Below are 22,645 nucleotides of genomic sequence, written 5' to 3' on the forward strand. Positions count from 1 at the left end.
TGAAAAGAACATTTCATGTCTCCAAGCATGCACAAGATAGCATCACCTGTTCGCTGCCTTTTTTGTGGCATTTCGGGAGAGTCTTCGACGGCTACTACATCGGGTTCTGTTGGTTGCGCTTCAGTTTCAGCACCTGTCATTGCACCTTCACCGGTTGCATGATCTTTGGAGTATATTGTGCAAATTGCCTCCCAATTCTTCACTTCTTTGTTCTTGTAACAAGCTGCCTTCGGATTAGCCTGCACAACATACAAAGTAAATCACTTGCTTGTATATATGCCATAGAATAAATTAAGTAAACAACCTTTTTTTACCTGCACATATTTGTTCCACACATCATCACTATCCATGAGTAGCTTGTTATTGACCCAATCCCAACCAAATCCACTTTGAGAAAGAACCTTGCTAATTGTAGCATAATGCTTGTCAAAAGTCTTCATCCTTGAACATATTTTCTCCTTTGTGACGTGCAACCCACACTTATCACGTATTGCCTATTGGTAAACAAGTCAATTAGGTGCTTATAGTCCCCAAAGACCGCTTGTATGTGCCTCGAAGCAACCTCATTTTCAGACCATGACCCACTACTAGCAAGAACATGGCAACCTTTTCTTCCACAGTCACATACACACTACCGCTTAGACCACACCTCTCACACAACATGGTGCATAAATCATGAAAGTTTCTTTTGGTTAAACGTAGCTGATCATAGCATGCCACTTCTGAGCCATCATACATATCTTTCAACAAGTACTTCCTAAGTGTGTGTTTGTTCTCATCATCACTAAAACTACCTATTCCACGAGGTGCTCTTTGTGAAATAAGGTATGCCATTCCGAGAAGAACCGATTCAAAGTAAAGTTCTGTCAAGATTATCCTTTTCCTATTTCTCCTTTTGTTCTCTTCAGTTATGTAAGAAATCATGTCTACTTGATCTGATGTTATGGAACTACACAATAATTACATAATTAGGCATCAATCATTTCTACAAAAAATGAATCAAAAAATTACACATTCACGCAAGCATCAAAAGGACAATGCATAATTGTACATATATCAGACCATCACAAGTATGTAACAAATCGTTCTATTTTATTTGATGTAACAAATCTGACCATCACATGCATTAAAAGAACATCTCTACAACTATCAGACCATCACAAATATGTCACAAATCATTGCTACTTTATCAGGTGTAACAAATCTGACCATCACAAGCATCAAAACAACATCTCTACAACGTCAAACCATCACAAGCATAACAGAGGAATGGTGTGTTCTTCAGTTACCTTGGATCTGCCTGCTCCGAATCCATCCTCCGATCCACTGACCTTCAGATCTGCTGCCCAATCCACTATTGTTGTTCATCAAAAGGAAAAATAAATTAGCATACTCATACATACATGGTGAGTAGAAAGGATTGGGGATTTACGATTTCTGTATGGGGTTAGGGATTGGGATTGGGTATGGGGCTAGGGGGCTTCATGAATAACCGGCCAGGGGGATGGCTCCCGTGACATCCACCGATGGAGGGCGCCGTGGTGATGGCAAAAGCAGATGGCCATCGCCGGCAAACGACGGGACAGGCGGGGAGGTGGGCCGATCAGCTGATGCGAGGCAGAGGGGCACATACACATGCGGGGGAGGAGTGGATCTACCGCCTGGAGAGAATGGAGAAGAAGGGGAAGGGTGGAGAGGGGCTGACCTGCGCCGCCGGAAGCTCTGTGCCGCACCCTGTTCGCCTCCTCTCCCGCTCGCCGCTCTGCCTCTTCTTTTCGTGAGCGCGTTCGAAGGGGTAAGTGCGGGCGCGTTAGCAAATATCAGCGAAAGTCTACCTTGGCCCCTCCGAATTCGTGAACAGAGAGGCGGGCTTGCGAGCGGGCCAGCCAATATTCTGGGCTAATTCAGTGGACTCAATTCCAAATGCATCTGAACAGCAGAATTCGGCCTATCCAATGCCAATATCAATATCTTGGGCTGAATATCAACATCCAAACATAGTGTGATTGATATGCACGAAGGTACCGAATCCGTCAAGGAATCCAAGTTGGATGTGCTCCAAAGTCATCTCGACAAGTTCAAAATGAAGGATGGTGAAGGTGTTGCTGAAATGTACTCTAGGCTTGCACTTATCACAGATGAGATTGCTTGCTTAGGGAGTGAAGAGATGACTGACAGATTCATCATCAAGAAGATCCTAAGAGCATTGGATGGAAAGTATGATAATGTGTGCACATTGATCCAAATGATGCCAAACTACAAAAATCTCAAGCCAACGGAAGTCATTGGAAGAATTGTTGCTCATGAGATGTCACTCAAGGATAAGGAGGAACTTCACAACAAGTCAAGTGGTGCTTACAAAGCCTCAAGTGAACCCCCACATCATCAAGTGAGAAACAAACCTTCAATGAAGAATTGAGCTTAATGGTGAAGAACTTCAACAAATTCTACAAGAGTAGAAGCAAATAAAGAAGCTCCAAGTCAAGGTCTTATCATGACAACAGATCTTCTAGTCGAGAGCGCAATTGCTACAATTGTGGGAGGCCTGGACACTACTCCAATGAGTGTATGGCACCCTACAAAAGAAGAGAAGATTCTCCAAAAAGAAGAAGCAAAAGAGAAGAATCACCACCAAGAGAGAGGAGGAGTAGAGATGATCGTTATGAACGAAGACCCTCACGGAGAAGCAAGGATTTGGAAAGGAAGGACAAGTCATCAAGGAGCTACACAAAACGAAGACATCAAGCTCATGTTGGTGAATGGGTATCCGGCTCCGACTCCGACAATCACTCCGAGAGAAGCTATCACTCCGACTCCGAACATACTCAAGATGAAGGTGTTGTCGGTTTAGAACTTGTGTCAACCAACTCCTACGACATATTTGATTCACCAAATGAAGGATTTCGAAGATGCTTCATGGCCAAAGGTCCAAAGGTAACACATCCTGAGTATGTTGATTTCAATAGTGATGAAGATGACTTGCTTGTGGATGATGATTTACTTGTTGACAACTCTAGTGATGAATACTATGATGAAACGTCAATTAATCATGCTAATCAAACTAATGACAATGATAAGGAGAAAATTGAGCTTCTAACTAAAGAACTAAACACTCTAAAGTTGGCTCATGAAACTATCTTCGAAGATCATCGAGAACTTTTAAGGGCTCATGAGAAGTTACGCTTTGAAAAGCTCAATCTTGAGCAAGAGCATGAGTTCTTAAAGGCAATCAATGATGATCTCCGTAAGAAAAGTTCCTCTTACATTGCCAAGCGTTTACTCTTATCTACTTACATGCCTCAAGTCAAGTCTGGTAACAAGTACAAGAAAGATACTTCCTCTAGTAGTAACAATAATAATGTTAAATCCAATATTGTTGCTTCTAGTAGTTCTCTTGATTCCACTAATGATTCTCTTAGCCAAGTTACACTTGAGCAAGAAAATAGCTTATTGAAGGGAATTATAGAGAAAGGTGTTTACAAGAGCCTTGCCGGGAGTAAGCAATTCGAGGAAATTGTATGCAAGCAAGGAAGACACTGGAAGAATCAAGGTGTTGGTTTTGAACGAAAGTTCAATGCCAATGGAGTTGAGTGGGAAGAAGATCAATACCCCAAGACGAAGTTTGTTCCTCAACAAGAGAATTATGATCCTACTTCCTTCAAGGGAACACAAGCTCAAGATGATCTTCCTCCACAAGACCACAAGAACAAAGGCAAGGATAAGCTTCAAGAAGAGATTGATGCATTTGAAGAAGCACCTAAGGTCTCGGTCAAGTGGATTCCCAAGACTACGTCAAGTTCTACTTCATCAAGTACAACTCCAACTCCAAGGATTCCCATCAAGATGATGTGGATCCCGAAGAAGAAGAACTAGAGAGTTCTTGAGGGTGACTCCACCAACATTCTTCACTCATATCTTTATGGCAAGGACAAGTGCAATCAACTTCCACATCTTGCACTAGTTCAAGGAGTCACAAACCCTCATGTTGGTAAGGCAAGGGACAAGGTAACCTAATGGTTTCATGGACATCATCTTGTGTGTGCATCACTCTATGTCTATGGATATTCTTGTTTGTTCCTTGTGGGACTAACCCATGTAGGTAAGTTGAAAGTGCAACTCACTCCAAAGGATTGCTCCAAATGATCTACTTCAACATTGAGCATCCACATCTTCAACACCTACATGAAGTCATCATCGACAAAACCCAAGGTTAGTTCATCCCTCTAAATGGGGGATCTCACATCTAGGGGGAGCTTAACTCAAAAATTGAGTCAAAGCAACTCTAATGGTGTGAACACATCAATGCATTGTGTAAAAGTGGTAACCCCACTTGAGCTTAAACGATGAGTATGACCTATGATCAAATGTTCTCATTTAACTCCTAAGTCAATATACTCATATATAGATGACCTAGTCATTGCCAATTGTTTGATAGATGCTAGAATTGGTTGTGCATGCTTTGCCACATATTTCATTTGCCATTTTATTGTGTGAGCATGTTGGTGCATATTTTACTCATTCAAGGACATCCACTTGTTGTTTTGATTGTTTGGTTCATTCTTCTTTTGGCCAAGTGGATGGACAAGAATGCCTAAGAACCCTCTCTAGCTATCTATGCTTTTCTCGTCTCAAACTCTATTCATGCTACATCACAAAATTTGATCAAGTCAGATTCGAACCACTCTGTGTGAGGAGCACTCGGAGTTCCCGATTCATCATAGACTTAAACTTCCAAAAGCTCTTTGTGATTCTCGGTCTAACCGATTCCTCCATTTCGGTCCTACCAAGATCATTAAGTTGATCTGAGTTTTCAATCTCGGTGCAACCGATTTGAACTTTTCGGTCACAGCGAGTTGCTATAACTGAACACAGTTATGCATCTCGGTGCCACCGAGTTGTTCCACTCGGTCACACCGACAGGGTCGGGCTATATATAGACACGGGCAAAATTTTGGAAATTTCTCCGAACCTCTTCGCCCGTGCAATAGCTCGCTCTGCTATCGAAGGTCTCTGCATGGTCTCCTCATCGCCAGCCGCCTCCTATCGCTGGTCTCCGCCGCCGTCAATGGAATTGAACCCCACCGTTGCCGCCGTAGCGAGTTCATCGCCGCATTAGGGTATGGACTCGATCTTTGTGCTATCCACATCTGATTCCTAGCACTTTGTACTCTTATTGATTCTTGCCACAATTGAAACAATCCTATCCAGCCAAAGTAGTCCGTAGAGTAGATTAGATTCAAATTTTTAGGGTTAGGTTTCCACCAAAACCATCTCGGACCCACCAAGTTGAAAAACTCAGTCTCACCGATTTGGCATATGCCATTGCACTAGTGACTCTCGGTCTGACCAAGAATTACTAATCGGTGCGACTGATTTTAGGATTCTGTGAAACCCTAACAGTCTCGGTGCCACCGAACTGTGACTCAGTCCAACTGAGTTCATCAGTTTAGGTTCCAAAAACTGCTTCGGTATCACCGAGTTTGAAAATCGGTTGATCCGAAATGCTTTCTGTGGAAAACTAAAACTGAATTTTTGAATCATTCTTTTGAAAAATCTCTGCATTTTGTGATGCTCATCCACTCTATCTCATCTATAACTCTTCACATGGTCAGCAGTCAGCTTTTGCAGCATGTCAGGCCAGAGTGACAGTCAGAACAGGTCAGCAGAGCAGATTCACTTGAGTGAGGGCACTAGTCCCTCCAGCACTTCAGATGAAGGAAGCAGAAGGACTCCTAGCAGCCTACCTAAGGCTGCTACCAGGCAAAGGAGAAAGAGAACCTCAGACTCAGAAGATGAGGACTACAAAGCTGAGGAAGATGAGGCTACTTCCAAGAAAGTGGTGCTCCAGAAGGAATATGGCTCAGCAAAGGATATAAAGCCAGGCATGAAGATTAAAAGGCCAGCAGGAAGACAACCAATGTCCAAGGCCAGAGCATCAACTCAACTGCCTGAAAGTCCTGATCCCAAAGAGCCAGCTGCTGAAGGCAAGAAGAGGAAGGAAAGGGTCAAGAAGACCATGGCCAGAGTTGTTGGGCAACCTTCCATGATGGAAGAGGAAGAGCTTACTGCACCAGCACCAAAGGCACCAAAGCTTATGGGTGATGCTATTAAATCTGGGGCTGCAACATCTAAGCCCAAGGAAGCACCCAAAGCTGCCCCCAAGGCCAAGTCTGCACCAAAGAGGAATACCAGGAGTATTCCAGCTGCTGAGAAGAACAAGGCCCCAGTGCCTGAGGTTGCTGAGGAGGAGGAAGAAGAAGGACAGGTTCTAAGGAAGCTCAAACCAAATATACCAGATCACAATGATGCCCATCCTGTGGCTGAGGACATGAACATCAGAAAAGACTCAGGATTGAGGCTATGGAGGATGGCAGATCCATATGCCACAAGGAGAAGAACTGTTGTTGATTGCATGTTCCATACAAAGGAATAGCAGGACTTCTATGAGACAATCTTATTGGACAAGAAGCCCATAGTTTGTGATATGAGGTGGGTCGACTGGACCTACATGAAGGAGAATGAAGAGCACTATCCTGGAGTGCAAGACAACTTTGTTGCTTGTGGAGTTGCAGATTTTGTTGGGCAAAATCTCACAAACTGGAATGATGAACATATCATGCAATTCTACTCCACAACACATTTTTACCCAGATGGAAGAATTGTTTGGATGTCTGAAGGTACAAGGTACCAATCCACTGTTGAATAATGGACAAAACTGATAAATGCCCCAAAGGAAAATGATGATGATCTGGATGTATATTCCAAGAAGAAAATGGGACACAATACCATGGCACACATGTACAAGGAGATCCCAGACAAAGCCCTAGAGACTTTCTCTTTTGGATCAGTTCATTTTGTGTTGTCAGGGCTGCCTACTATCAATTGGATTTTGAGGCACACTTTGTTGCCCAAGTCTGGTGACCACAACATGATCAAAGGGCATGCCATCAATATGTTGCATTTATTTGATGTGCCACAGAAATCCAAAGTCATGAGCCTTATAGTTGAAACCATTAAGAGGACTGCGGCAGATCATAAGAGGAGCTATGGTTATGCACCTCAGATTCAGGAATTGATCAACTCAAAGATGGGAACTAGCAAATATCTATTGGATAGGGAACATTTTCCACTCTATCCAGACTTTGAAGACAATGAGGTTGTCATGAATGAGGATGATCCATCATCAGTTCAAGCTCAAGTGAAGAAGGAGAAGGCAAGGAAGGAGAAGGCTACCAAGATGCCCACTCAAGAGGAGGCATCTGAGTATTTCTTGAAAAACAAGCAGGATCAGCTTGGTTAATTGATAGTATCATCTCTGAGGATTGAGAAGGGGTTGGCCACCTTAACTCAAAACCAGGAGAGCTTGGAAAGAATCATGGAACAAAAATTCTATGATCTAGATGTCAAAGCAACTGAGATTCAATCAGTTGCGGAGCAACTACAGGATGACATGCAGGAGAGGAAGGGCAAGACAACCAAAAATGTCTTTGCCAGAGTGCCTAGAGCTTAGAGGTCACCTGCTGTGCTAGTGCCAGACACTAGAGCAACATCTTCAGCACTAGCTACTGCCCCTTCAGCTCCAGTGCAACCAGCTTCAGCATCAACTCCGGCACCCTCTACATCAACTGAAGCCTTCATCCTTGGAGTTATCCGGACACCACCAACTGAAGATCAAGCCCGAGAGTCGATCTAGCACTATGCATTTTCTATGAACTTTTTGGTAACTTGTTGCCAAAGGGGGAGAAAAATGTATAGATCATTGGCTTCGAGAGAGAGTGTGTTGCTTTTGTTCTCTCTTGCTTTGTTGGTTTAAACTTGTTTGCTTTTTGATTGGTTGAGATACTATGCTTGTGAGACATTGATGATCATGTGTTTGATCATAAGCTACACTTATGCATGTTTGATGATATTATCCTATCTATCTTATGTGATCATTCACTTTGCTTGGTGATAAGGGGGAGAAAAATGTATAGATCATAGGCTTCGAGAGAGAGAGTGTTGCTTTTGTTCTCTCTTGCTTTGTTGGTTTAAACTTGTTTGCTTTTTGATTGGTTGAGATACTATGCTTGTGAGACATTGATGATCATGTGTTTGATCATAAGCTACACTTATGCATGTTTGATGATATTATCCTATCTATCTTATGTGATCATTCACTTTGCTTGGTGATGAGTGCATGTATTCAATACTTATCATTTTGAGCGCTCCACCAAGATGTATGTGACATGAAAGAGTAACCCATGAGCCTAATTCCTTGTGCATTTGCAGTCCAAAGCAAATTTTAAAACTATGCACAAATTTAGGGGGAGCTCTTGCTTAACACATGCTTCTCAAAGCGACGATGTTTTTATTCTTATTATCTTTTGTCGAAGCTCTGATCTATATGTTGTCATCAATTACCAAAAAGGGGGAGATTGAAAGTGCAACTATCCCTAGGTGGTTTTGGTAATTCATAACAACATATAGCTCATTGAGCTAATGCTATTCCAAGACTATCATTTCAGGAAAGCTCAATGAATGGCATGGCATGGATGATGAAAGTGGATCCCTCAAAATACTAAGGACAAAGGATTGGCTCAAGCTCAAAGGCTCAAGACTCTTCATTTTATATTTTAGTGATCCAAGATCACATTGAGTCTATAGGAAAAGCCAATACTATCAAGGAGGGATGAGGTGTTGCTTAATGAGCCTCTTGCTTCATGTGCTTTGTGATATGCTCCAAAACCCTCAGCTACTTTCCCACATCCACAAATGACCTAAACCCAAAGCCAAAATCGGTCACACCGATTCTTCCAATCTGGTGCCACCGATTCCAAAAGTCATAGCCACTGCCACAAACCCTAAGCAAATCGGTCCTACCGATAGGGATCTCGGTCTCATCGAGATGGGATTGTAATCTCTCTGTTTCCCTTCGTAACATTTCGGTCTAACCAAAGTGAGCGATCGGTCCCACCGAGATTGCAATGTAAACTCCCTGTTTCCCTTTTGTAACATTTTGGTCTCACCGAAAAGAGCAAATCGGTCCCACCGAGTTTACCTGACCAACTCTCTGGAAAGCTTATTACCAAAATCGGTCTTACCGAGTTTGTGTAATTGGTCTTACCGAGATTACGTTATGCCCTAACCCTAACCGAATTGGTCTCACCGAGTTGCATGTCAGTCCCACCGAAAATCACTAACGGTCACTAGGTTTACCAAATCGGTCCAACCGAGTCTTTTGAATCGGTCCCACCGAGTTTGGTAAATTGTGTGTAACGGTTAGATTTTGTGTGGAGGCTATATATACCCCTCCACCTCCTCTTCATTCATGGAGAGAGCCATCAGACTAAACCTACACTTCCAACTTACCATTTCTGAGAGAGAACCACCTACTCATGTGTTGAGGCCAAGATATTCCATTCCTACCATATGAATCTTGATATCTAGCCTTCCCCAAGTTGCTTTCCACTCAAATCCTCTTTCCACCAGATCCAAATCCTATGAGAGAGAGTTGAGTGTTGGGGAGACTATCATTTGGACCTCAAGAGCAAGGAGTTCATCATCAACGCACCATTTGTTACTTCTTGGAGAGTGGTGTCTCCTAGATTGGCTAGGTGTCACTTGGGAGCCTCCGACAAAATTGTGGAGTTGAACCAAGGAGCTTGTAAGGGCAAGGAGATCACCTACTTCGTGAAGATCTACCGCTAGTGAGGCAAGTCCTTCATGGGCGACGGCCATGGTGGGATAGACAAGGTTGCTTCTTCGTGGACCCTTCGTGGGTGGAGCCCTCCGTGGACTCGCGCAACCGTTACCCTTCGTGGGTTGAAGTCTCCATCAACGTGGATGTACGATAGCACCACCTATCGGAACCACGCCAAAAACATCCGTGTCTCCAATTGCTTTTGAATCCTCCAAACCCTTCTCTTTACTTTCTTGCTAGTTGCATGCTTTAATTTCCGCTGCCTATATACTCTTTGCATTCTTGCTTGAATTGTGTGATGATTGCTTGACTTGTCCTAAGATAGCTAAAATCTGCCAAACTCTAAAATTGGGAAAAGGTTAAGTTTTTATTTGGTCAAGTAGTCTAATCACCCCCCCTCTAGACATACTTCAAGGTCCTACAGTGTGCTATGGTATGTCACTCCTACATTGCAGTTATTTGTATGCCAGTTCAATTAGCCAAGTTTCTTAGGGACATTTATTACGAGTTATCCTAAAAAAATAAGCACCTGTGAATATAAGCTCCATGTAATAAGCCAACCAGTTCTTTTCATTACGTTTTCAGCGTATCTTTGGTATGATCAGTGGAAAGTCTAGATTGCATTATATTTTTTTCATTTTGCTGACCATATGGAAATTAATTTGACTTGCAAACATCACAAATTGAACCCAGTGCGGTAATTAATATGATGGGAAAACAGACCATCACTATTTGCTCAAAATGCAAATACAAAGATACCATCTACTTGGCACAATCTACTTTGGTCAATGTTTTCCATAGAGATCCCATTGCCTAATTTAAACGAAGAACACATGACCCACATTTAAATGAAGAACAATTATTTATTGAAATTCGATGGTCCAAGTGGCTGGTTATTATCATATAGCAGCACCACCTGAAAGCATCATATAGCAGCAGCAGCAGCTCATAGCAACTCATCATACAGCAGCAGCAGTCTGCAATTCATCATATACCAGCAGTAGCTCATAGCAATTCATCATATAACAGCAGCAGGAGCAGCTCATAGCAATTCATCATATAGCAGCAGCAGGAGCAGCTCATAACAATTCATCATATAGCAGCAACAGGAGCAGCTTATAGCAACTCATCATATAGCAGCAACATCAGCTCATAGAAACTCATCATATAGCAGCAGCAGCTCATAATAACTCATCGTACAGCAGCACCAACTCATAGCAATTCATTATATAGCAGCAGCAGGAGCAGCTCATAGCAATGCATCATATAGCAGCAGCAGAAGCAGCTCATCGCAATTCATCGTATAGTGGATCAGAATGAAAATTTGGCAAAATATTAGAGGAGATCCTCACCTTGTTGGATGACCTCATCCTTCAACAGCACCTCAAGGCCATGGCCTGGGAGGAGGGGAGGGGGAATAAGGTGCCTTCTGCTGCAGTGTGGCATCAACCATAGTTGTGCAGCGCCCGCCGGAGTAGTGCATTGGACGAACCACAGTGGAGCAGCTGCTGGAGACCATGAGAATGAGGGGCGGCGCCAGAGGGAGGAGCATCCAGGGAGATTTGCCCCTACCCACCGGCCATGTAGCCTAGCTAGACATAGCATCATCGAGGACCAGGCCAGATGGGACCAGTGGCGACGGCTCGCTGGAGGAACCCTAGTGTTGTAGGTAGGGGATCGAGGTAGAGGGAAAGGGGAGAGGAGATGCAATGGGCAGGCAATGAATTCTTGCGTGTTTGTTTTTACTTGAGGGTCAGGTGTGACACGAGCGTCAGTAGTTGCATTTTGAGTGTAATATAGGCAGACAACAGAGTCATTTCACTATTCCCCTTCCCTTCAATTTTTAGTGAGGTTCTACCTGAAACACCCCCCTCCAAAGGGAAATTAGCTAAGCCCAAGCCCATAACTCAAAAATGACTTCTTTACATATTTTATGGCTTATTTTGACAATATGCCCTGAAAAGGCGGAATCGAACTGGCCCTTAACCTGCAATTCAATTGTGCGTGCAATGATGAATCACTCCTGCCTGCTATTTGTACATTTAGGCATCATCATACATGGCATAACCTAATACATGTGCATTCCATTGTAGAATCTGGAATATACAATGTTTATGTTAGTTCATATGTTGCACATGATGTTTAAATGCCCCTTAAATCTGGTCAGTCAAGTGATGGTCTTTAAGCCTCCTTGTTTGCTTCTTTTCTTAATATGTAAGATTTGCTCACACATCTGTTCAATTGCTTGTTTGCATCAGCCAGCCATACTAGGAATGTTTGCTTTGATTACTTGCTGTTCTTGACCTAACACTCTAACAGAGCTTGCCAACGATTTAAACACTAAGGGCTGATGTAGTGGGGCCTTGTCTAACTCATAGGTGACATAAAGGTTTGGCTGTACACTACAGTAGGCTCTCCAAGAGTACCTGGAGATCTAGTTCGAAGGTATGCCTAGTTTTTACATAGTGCAGACATAGTAAATGCTCATTTCATTGTGTGCAAGTGCAAGAGATGCGGCATGTTTCATTATGTGGTGTTGTTTTGTTATAATCTCATCCTTTTGTGTTCACAGACTGGAAAGTATGCATATTTATCTTCCAAGGATACGAGTAACTAGTTTGTGTCACCTTGCAGAGGGGGTGCAATGAAGATAAGATTGAGGATTTCCAAGTACAAGATGTTAGGAAGGAGCCTTGCAAGAGAAGTAGGAGCTGCGCTGAGCCTCTTCAACCTGCTAAGGCAAGTCACTGTATGCAACTCAACAGTTCAATTCCTTGTTTGTTTCAGGCACAGTTAATTTGCTCTTTCCAATTGCTTTATTTGTCCTCAGTTAATGAGATGCCCAAATAATCATGCCTAATGTTCGGTACTTGTATAACTATTAGTAGACATAATTAAAGGCCTTACCATTTAATTACTCTGCCGAAGTGTGCCTAAAGCTTTGAAGTCTATTAACCAACTATTATTGCATGAGGCTCACAATCTAGTTTATACTACACTAATGATTGCATAGTTTTGCCTACTGTAGTATGTTTGTATGAAACCCCCTGCTGTTCATTATGCTCCCTAAGACTTTAATTGAGATACATAATGGCCAACTACTTGCTTATACGCAACGTGTTGTCTAAATTTGTAACTTGTCTGTGTTTTCGATTGGGCCCCAACATCATGCTCCTCTGGTGAACTAAGAGGGATTTCTGTATGCAGGCTGCACAGACTATCTTTCTTATAATTTTTAAAATATCACCTGCTTATGCTTCATGACGTGTAACATTATTGTTAGTCCTGTTTTGCCATGTAGTACAAAATAGTGTCTTGCTCGCTTCACTGTTGTAACTATATTTTTGCCCTAGTCATGTGTACTTATAGAAACATTTCAGGATGAAGTGACATCAACACAAAGATCTGCGAGCAGTGCGGCATGGCCGTTACCAAATGATTATGGATTGGAATTGGAATGTGCTGATGTTCTCGAGCATCAACTAGAGGTGGCAAGACAACGTGTACATGATTGTCAACATTTAATCAACAAGTTGAGATTGGACATGCAGGTATTAGATGCAGGAGTCAAAAAAATGAAACAAGACACTGAGGTAACCATGAAGAAATTGGAGATTTTGCAGACTGAAATTTGTTCTACCTGAATCCGGCCAATCGATTATAGTTCAAATGGAGTTAAGTTGATGCGCGTCGATGATGTATGAGCTGTATTTGCCCACTGTATGTAATTTGCTGTTTGTGTATGCTTTATTAACACCTGTGCCGAACCATAATGCCCAGTGGGTATAATCGGCTGTAATTTCTTTATTGTATAGTGTAGGATTATTCTACCTTTCTATGCCTTGATCTCTTTGTTGTATAGTGTATGCTTTTTAGAGGTGATAGTATTGAGTAGGATAATTCTTTGAATATGCTATATCGTTCAAACGGGGGCTAACTCGCCCGACCATGGCCCTTCATGGGCCATACGATCCCATGGGTCATGTACGGGCCGTCGGATCCATGGGCCTTCAATCGGCCATCGGACCCATGGGCCTTCTTTGGGCCGTCAGCTCCATGGGCCTTTAGTGGGCCGTCGGTTCCATGGGCCTTCAGTGGACCGTCGGATCCATGGGCCTTCAGTGGGCCGTCGGATCCATGGGCCTTCTACGTCTTGTAGGATCCATGGGCCTTCTATGTCTCATAGGATCCATGGGCCTTTTAAGGGCCGACTCATTTATGGGTATTGTACGAGCAATTAATGGGCCGTAGACGGGCCTTTAATGGAAATCATATGTTTTATGGGCTGACCATAATGGGCCGTTAGTAGGCCGTATTTTGTGATGCTATGAAAATGGCCCAACAGATTAACGGTCCACAAACGGGCCGACTCTACACGATCTTGTGCTATGCTTAGGATTGGGTCTTGTCCATCACATCATTCTCCTCATGATGCTATCCCGTTATCAATGACATCCAATGTCCATGGTCAGGAAACCATAACCATCTATTGATCAACGAGCTAGTCAACTACAGGCTCACTAGGGACATGTTGTGGTCTATGTAGTCACACATGTATTACGGTTTCCAGTTAATACAATTATAGCATGAACGATAGACAATTATCATGAATAAGGAAATACAATAATAACCATTTTATTATATCCTCTAGGGCATATTTCCAATAGTCTCCCCCTTGCACTAGAGTCAACAATCTAGTTCACATCACTATGTGATTGTAATGAATCCAACACCCATGAGGTTTAATCATATCTCGCTCGCGAGAGAGGTTATTAGTCAATGGGTCTGAACCTTTCAGATCCGTGTGTGCTTTACAAATCTCTATGTCATCTTGTAGATGCAGCTACCACATGCTATTTGGAGCTATTCCAAATAACTGTTCTACTATATGAATCCAGTTTACTACTCATAGTCATCCAGATTAGTATCAAAGTTTGCATCGACGTAACCCTATACGACGAACTCTTTTACCACCTCCATAATCGAGCAAATTCCTTAGTGCACTAGTTACTAAGGATAACTTTGACCGCTGTCCTGTGATCCATTCCTGTATCACTCTTGTACCCCTTGATTGAATCATGGCAAGGCACACTTCAGGTGCAGCACACAACATACCATACTATAGAGCCTACGTCTAAAGCATAGGGGATGACCTTCATCCTTTCTCTCTCTTATGTATTGGTCAGGTCTTGAGTCTGACTCAATACTCACACCTTATAACACAGCCAAGAACTCCTTCCTTGCTGATCTACTTTGAACTCCTTCAAAATCTTGTCACGGTATGTGTTCATTTGAAAGTACTATTAAGCTCTTTTGATCTATCCTTATAGATCTTGATGCTCAATGTTCAAGTAGCTTAATCCAGGTTTTCCATTGACAAACAATTTTCAAATAACCCTATATGCTTTCCAGAAATTCTACATTATTTTTGATCAACAACATATACTCATCAGAAATTCTATAGTGCTCTCACTCACTTCTTTGGAAATACAAGTTTCTCATAAACTTTGTATAAACCCAAAATCTTTGATCATCCCATCAAAGCGTATATTCCAACTCTGAGATGCTTACTCCAGTCCTTAGAAGGATTGTTGGAGCTTTGCATACTAGTTAGCATCTTATAGGATTGACAAAACCTTCTGGTTGTATCATATACAACCTTTCCTCAAGAAAATCGTCGAGGAAACAATGTTTTGACATCCTATCTGCAAGATTTCATAATGCAGTAACTGCTAATATAATTCCAACAGACTCTTAGCATCATTACGAGTGAGAAAGTCTCATCATAGTCAACTCCTTGAACTTGTCGGAAAACATCTTAGCGACAAGTCGAGCTTTCTTAATGGTGACACTTACCATCATTGTCCATCTTCCTTTTAAAATCCATCTATACCCAACAGCCTTACGACCATCATGTAGTTCTTCCAAAGTCTACACTTTGTTTTCACACATGGATCCTCTCTCGGATTTTATGGCCTCGAGCCATTCGTCGGAATTCGGGCCCACCATCGCTTCTCCATAGCTCGTAGGTTCATTGTTGTATAGCAACATGACTTCCAAGACAGGATTACCATACCACTCTGAAGTAGTACGCGTCCTTGTCATCCTACGAGGTTTGGTAGTGGTTTGATCCGAAGTTTCATGATCACTACCACCATCTTCCACTTCAATTGGTGTAGGCGCCACAGAAACACCTTCCTGTTCCCTGCTCCACACTGGTTGAAGTGACAGTTCAATAACCTCATCAAGTCTCCACCATCCTCCCACTCAATTCTTTCGAGAGAAACTTTTCCTCAAGAAAGGACCCGTTTCTAGAAACAAGCACTTTTGCTTCCGGATCTGAAATAGGAGGTATACCCAACTATTTTGGGTGTCCTATGAAGATGCATTTATCTGCTTTGGGTTCGAGCTTATCAGGCTAAAACTTTTCCACATAAGCGTCGCAACCCCAAACTTTTAAGAAACGACAGCTTAGGTTTCTCTAAACTTTAGTTCATACGTTGTCATCTCAATGGAATTATGTGGTGCCCTATTTAAAGTGAATGCGGTTGTCTCTAATGCCTAACCCATAAACGGTAGTGGTAATTTGATAAGAGACATCATGGTATGCACCACATCCAATAGGGTGCAGCTATGATGTTCGGATACACCATCACACTATGGTGTTCCAGGCGGTATTAGTTGTGAAACAATTTCCACAATGTCTTAATTGTGTACCAAACTCGCAACTCAGATATTCACCTCTATGATCATATCGTAGACATTTATCCTCTTGTCACGAAGATCTTCAACTTCAATCTAAAATTACTTGAACCTTTCAATAATTCAGACTTGTGTTTCATCAAGTAAATATACTCAGCATCTACTCGAATCATCTGTGAAGTAAAAAACATAACGATATCCACTGTGTGCTTTCTTGTTCCATCTCACTAAAAATGAGGCCTTTCAGTCATCTTGACCATGTGGTATGATTTGCATGTCTCAAGTGATTCAAAAGCAAGTGAGTCCAAACGATCCATCTGCATGGAGTTTATTCATGTGTATAAATCAATAGACATGGTTCGCATGTCTCAAACTTTTCAAAACGAGTGAGTCCAAAGATCCATCAACATGGAGCTTCTTCATGTGTTTTATACCAATATGACTCAAATAGCAGTGCCACAATTAGGTGGTACTATCATTACTATCTTATATCTTTTGCCGTGAAGATATGCATCACTACAATCGAGATTCAATAAACCATTCATTTTAGGTGCAAGACCATTGAAGGTAGTATTCAAATAAACAGAGTAACCATTATTCTCCTTAAATGAATAACCGTATTGCGATAAACATAATCCAATCATGTTTATGCTCAAAGCAAACACCAAATAACAATTATTTAGGTTTAACACCAATCCCGATGGTAGAGGGAGCATGCGATGTTTGATCACATCAACCTTGGAAACACTTCCAACACACATCGTCATCTCACCTTTAGCTAGTCTTCGTTTATTCCGTAGCTTTTTATTTCGAGTTACCAACACTTAGCAACCGAACCGGTATCTAATATCATGGTGCTACTAGGAGTACTAGTAAAGTACACATTAATATAATGTATATCCAATATACTTCTGTCGACCTTACCAGCCTTCTCATCTACCAAGTATCTAGGGTAGTTCTGCTTCAGTGACCGTTCCCCTCATTACAGAAGCACTTAGTCTCGGGTTTGGGTTCTACCTTGGGTTTCTTCACTAGAGAAGCATCTGATTTGCCGTTTCATGTAGTATCCCTTCTTGCCCTTACCCTTCTTGAAACTAGTGGTTTTACTAACCATCAACAATTGATGCTCCTACTTGATTTCTACTTTCACGGTGTCAAACATCGCGAATAGCTCAAGGATCATCATATCTATCACTGATATGTTATAGTTCATCACGAAGCTCTAGTAGCTTGGTGGCAGTGACTTTGGAGAACCATCCCTATCTCATCTGGAAGATTAACTCCCACTTGATTCGAGCGATTGTAGTACTCAGACAATCTGAGCACATGCTCAACGATTGAGCTTTTCTCCCTTAGTTTGCAGGCTTAAGAAACATGTCGGAGGTCTCATACCTCTTGACGTGGGCATGAGCCTGAAATCCCAATTTTAGTCCTTGGAACATCTCATATGTTCTGCGACGTTTCAAAAAATGTCTTTGGTGCCTTAATTCTAAACCGTTTAACATTACACACTGAACTATCACGTAGTCATCAAAACGTGTATGTCAGATGTTCGCAACATCCACAAATGATGCTCGAGGTTCAGCACACCGAGCGGTGCATTAAGGACATAAGCCTTTTGTGTAGTAATGAGGACAATCCTCAGTTTACGGACCCAGTCTGCATAATTGCTACTATCAACTTTCAACTAAATTTTCTCTAGGAACATATCTAAAACAGTAGAACTAAAGCGTAAGCTACGGCATAATTTGCAAAGACCTTTTGACTATGTTCATGATAATTAAGTTCATCTAATGAACTCCCACTCAGATAGACATTCCTCTAGTAATCTAAGTGATACATGATCCGAGTCAACTAGGCTGTGTCCGATCATCACGTGAGACGGACTAGTCATCATCGGTGAACATCCCCATGTTGATCATATCTACCACACGACTCATGTTCGACCTTTTGGTCTCTCGTGTTCCAAGGCCATGTCTGTACATGTTAGGCTCGTCAAGTCAACCTAAATGTTTCGCGTGGGTAAATCTGGCTTACACCTATTGTATGCGAACGTTATAATCTATCACACCCGATCATCATGTGGTGCTTCGAAACAACGAACTTTCGCAATGGTGCACAGTTAGAGGGAACACTTTATTGAAATTTTAGTGAGGGATCATCTTATTTATGCTACCGTCGTTCTAAGCAAATAAGATGTAAACATGACAAACATCACATGCAAATCATAAAGTGACATGATATGGCCAATATCATCTTGCGCCTTTATCTGCATCTTTGAGGCGCGGCATGATCACCTTCGTCACCGGCATGACACCATGATCTCCATCATTATGATCTCCATCATTGTGTCTTCATGAAATTGTCTCGCCAACTATTACTTATACTACTATGGCTAACGGTTAGCAATAAAGTAAAGTAATTACATGGCGTTCTCATTGACATGCAGGTCATAGAATAAATTAAGACAACTCCTATGGCTCCTACCGGTTGTCATAATCATCAACATGCAAGTCGTGATTCCTATTACAAGAACATGATCAATCTCATACATCACATATATCATTCATCACATCCTTTTGGCCATATCACATCACATAGCATACCTTTGCAAAAACAAGTTAGACGTCCTCTAAGTGTTGTTGCATGTTTTACGTGGCTGCTATGGGTTTCTAGCAAGAACGTTTCTTACCTACACAAAAGCCACAACGGTGATATGCCAATTGCTATTTACCCTTCATAAGGACCCTTTTCATCGAATCTGATCCGGTTAAAGTGGGTGAGACTGGCACCTGCTAGCCACCTTATGCAACAAGTGCATGTCAGTCGGTGGAACCTGTCTCACGTAAGCGTACGTGTAAGGTCGTTCCGGGCCGCTTCATCCCACGATGCCGCCAAATCAAGATAAGACTAGTAACGGTAAGCATATTGAACAAACCAACACCCACAATTACTTGTGTTCTACTCGTGCATAGAATCTACGCATAGACCTAGCTCATGATGCCACTGTTGGGGAACGTAGCAATAATTCAAAATTTTCCTACGTGTCACCAAGATCAATCTAGGAGATGCTAGCAACAAGAGAGAGAAAGGGATTGCATCTTCATACCCTTGAAGATCGCTAAGCGGAAGCGTTAAAAGAACACGTTTGATGGAGTCGTACTTGCGGTGAATCAAATCGCAGAAGATCCGATCTAGCACCGAACGGACAGCTCCTCCGCATTCAACACACGTACAGCCCGGGGACGTCTCCTCCTTCTTGATCCAGCAAGGGGAGAGGAGAAGTTGAGGGAGAGCTCCGACAACACGACGGCGTGGTGGTGGAGCTTGTAGTTCTCCTGCAGGGCTTCGCCAAGCACTACGAAGGAGGAGGAGGTGTTGGAGGAGGGAGGGGCGGCGCCAAGGGAAGGGGTGCGGCTTCCCTCTCTCTCCCTCACTATATATAGGGGGAAGGGGGGAAGAGGAGGTGCCCTAGGGTTCCCTAGGGGAGGGGAGGCGGCCATAGGGGAAACCCTAGATGGGTTTGGGCGCCCCCACCCTTAGGAAACTTGCCCCCCAAGCTGGGAGGGGTGGCTGCCCTAGGGGACGCGCCCCCACCTCTCTAGGTTACGTGAGATGGGGTGGGAGGGGCGCTCAGCCCCTTAGTAGGCTGATGTGCCCCCTCCCCTTGGCCCATAAGGCCCCCCAACGCTTGCCGGGGCCTCCGAAACCCCTTTCGGACATGCTAGTCGTCACCCGGTACCCCCGGAACAATTCTGGACTCTAATACCCTTTGTCCAATATATCGATCTTCACCTCCGGACCATTCTGGAGTTCCTCGTCATGTCCGGGATCTCATTCGGGACTCCGAACAACCTTCGGTAACTATGTCATGCTTATGTTTGCATTATATTTATTGGTTCTTCCCCCTCTTCTCTCGGTAGACTATGAGACCGACGCCGCCGCTACCCAGTACGACTACGGAGTTGACGACCTCTCCTTCTTGCCAGAGCAACCATGCAAGCCCCCCCTGATCACCAGATATCGCCTATTCTCCTCTATACTGCTTGCATTAGAGTAGTGTAGCATGTTACTGCTTTCCGTTAATCCTATTCTGATGCATAGCCTGTCATTGTTGCTACATCTGTTGATACCTTACCAGCAATCCTAAATACTTAGTATAGGATGCAAGTTTATCATCTGTGGCCCTACATTCTTGTCAGTCTGCCTTGCTATACTATCGACCGTGATCACTCGGGAGGTGATCACGTGTATATACTATACATACATATACTATACAGGTGGTGACTAAAGTCGGGTTGGCTCGTTGAGTACCCGCAAGTGATTCGGATATGGGGGCTGGAAGGACAGGTGGCTCCATCCCGGTAGGGGTGGGCCTGGGTTCCCGACGGCCCCTGACTGTTACTTTGTGGCGGAGCGACAGGGCAGGTTGAGACCACCTAGGCGAGAGGTGGGCCTGACCCTGGTCGGCGTCTGCGGTTGCTTCATAATAACAAGCTTAACGAGATCTAGGTATTTGATCTGAGTCTGTCCACTGGCCTATACGCACTAAACAACTACACGGGAAAGATATGGGCACTCGACGTCGTGGTATCATCCGAAGCCTTCTCGACGTTAGCGACGGAGCGGCGCGCGCCGGATTGGACTGGAACGCCTGCTCTTGTATTAGGGAGGCTAGGTCTGCTTCCGACCGCCCTCGCAACATGCAGGTGTGCAATGGGCGATGGGCCCAAACCCCTGCGCGCATAGGATTTAGACCGACGTGCAGACCTCTCTGTTGTGCCTAGGTGGGGCTGTGACCTGTTGATCTTCCGAGGCCGGGCATGACCCAGGAAAGTGTGTCCGGCCAAATGGGATCGAGCGTGTTGGGTTATGTGGTGTACCCCTGCAGGGAAGTTTATCTATTCAAATAGCCGTGTCCCTCGGTAAAAGGACGACCCGGAGTTGTAGCTTGACCTTGTGACAACTAGAACCGGATACTTAATAAAACACACCCAGACAAGTTCCACAGACAACCCGGTGATTGCTTTTTCACAGGGCGACAAGGGGAGGATCGCCGGGTAGGATTATGCTATGCGATACTACTTGGAGGACTTCAATCTACTCTCTTCTACATGCTGCAAGACGGAGGCTGCCAGAAGCGTAGACTTTGATAGGAGTAGCTATCCCCCTCATATTCTGGCATTCTGCAGTTCAGTCCACTGATATTGCCTCCTTACGCATATACCCATGCATATGTAGTGTAGATCCTTGCTTGCGAGTACTTTGGATGAGTACTCACGGTTGCTTTGCTCCCTCTTTTCCCCCGTTTTTCTCTTCTTCTCGGATGCCACAACCAGACGTTGGAGCCCAGGAGCCAGACGCCACCGTCGATGACGACTACTACACTGGAGGTGCCTACTACTATGTGCAGGCCGCTGACGACGATCAGGAGTAGTTTAGGAGGATCCCAGGCAGGAGGCCTGCGCCTCTTTCGATCTGTATCCCAGTTTGTGCTAGCCTTCTTAAGGCAAACTTGTTTAACTTATGTCTATACTCAGATATTGTTGCTTCCGCTGACTTGTCTATGATCGAGAACTTGTATTCGAGCCCTCGAGGCTCCTGGCTTGTATTATGATGCTTGTATGACCTTTTTTTATTTTATTTGTAGAGTTGTGTTGTGATATCTTCCTGTGAGTCCCTGATCTTGATCATACACGTTTGCGTGTATGATTAGTGTACGATTGAATCGGGCGCGTCACAAGTCCCATCCGGACACGGGACGGAGTCTTAAGTCATGTATCTTCACGCTTCAATAGTCCGGAGGATGTATATAGTCTGGCAGTCTGGATACGCCCTAATCCAGGACTCCCTCAGTAGCCCCTGAACCAGGCTTCAATGATGATGAGTCCGGCGCGCAGTCTTGTCTTTGACATTGCAAGGCGGGTTCCTTCTCCGAATACTCCAAAGTAATTTATCGAACACGTCGACCATGTCCGGATCCGCAAAATGATCTTCACACACTGATGTAGAGAGAGAACGATATTTCACAAATGCAATCTGCCGACAACTTTTTAGACAACGTGACATGTCATTAAGATCGGGTCATTATTCGAACCGTTTTCCTACAACCAGCCACAGTGCATATTGCGAGGTGGTTTCCTTGACACGTCTTGTCAAAGTAGAGATCATGTCCCCTTATCACGGGATTCTCATCAATACGAGTATGGGTAATCCCACCATGCCATCAATCGTGGCGCTTGGGAGGTGAGCGATTTCCAACGA

Source organism: Triticum aestivum, chromosome 6B (assembly GCF_018294505.1).
Source record: "Triticum aestivum cultivar Chinese Spring chromosome 6B, IWGSC CS RefSeq v2.1, whole genome shotgun sequence".
NCBI classification, from domain to species: Eukaryota; Viridiplantae; Streptophyta; class Magnoliopsida; order Poales; family Poaceae; genus Triticum; species Triticum aestivum.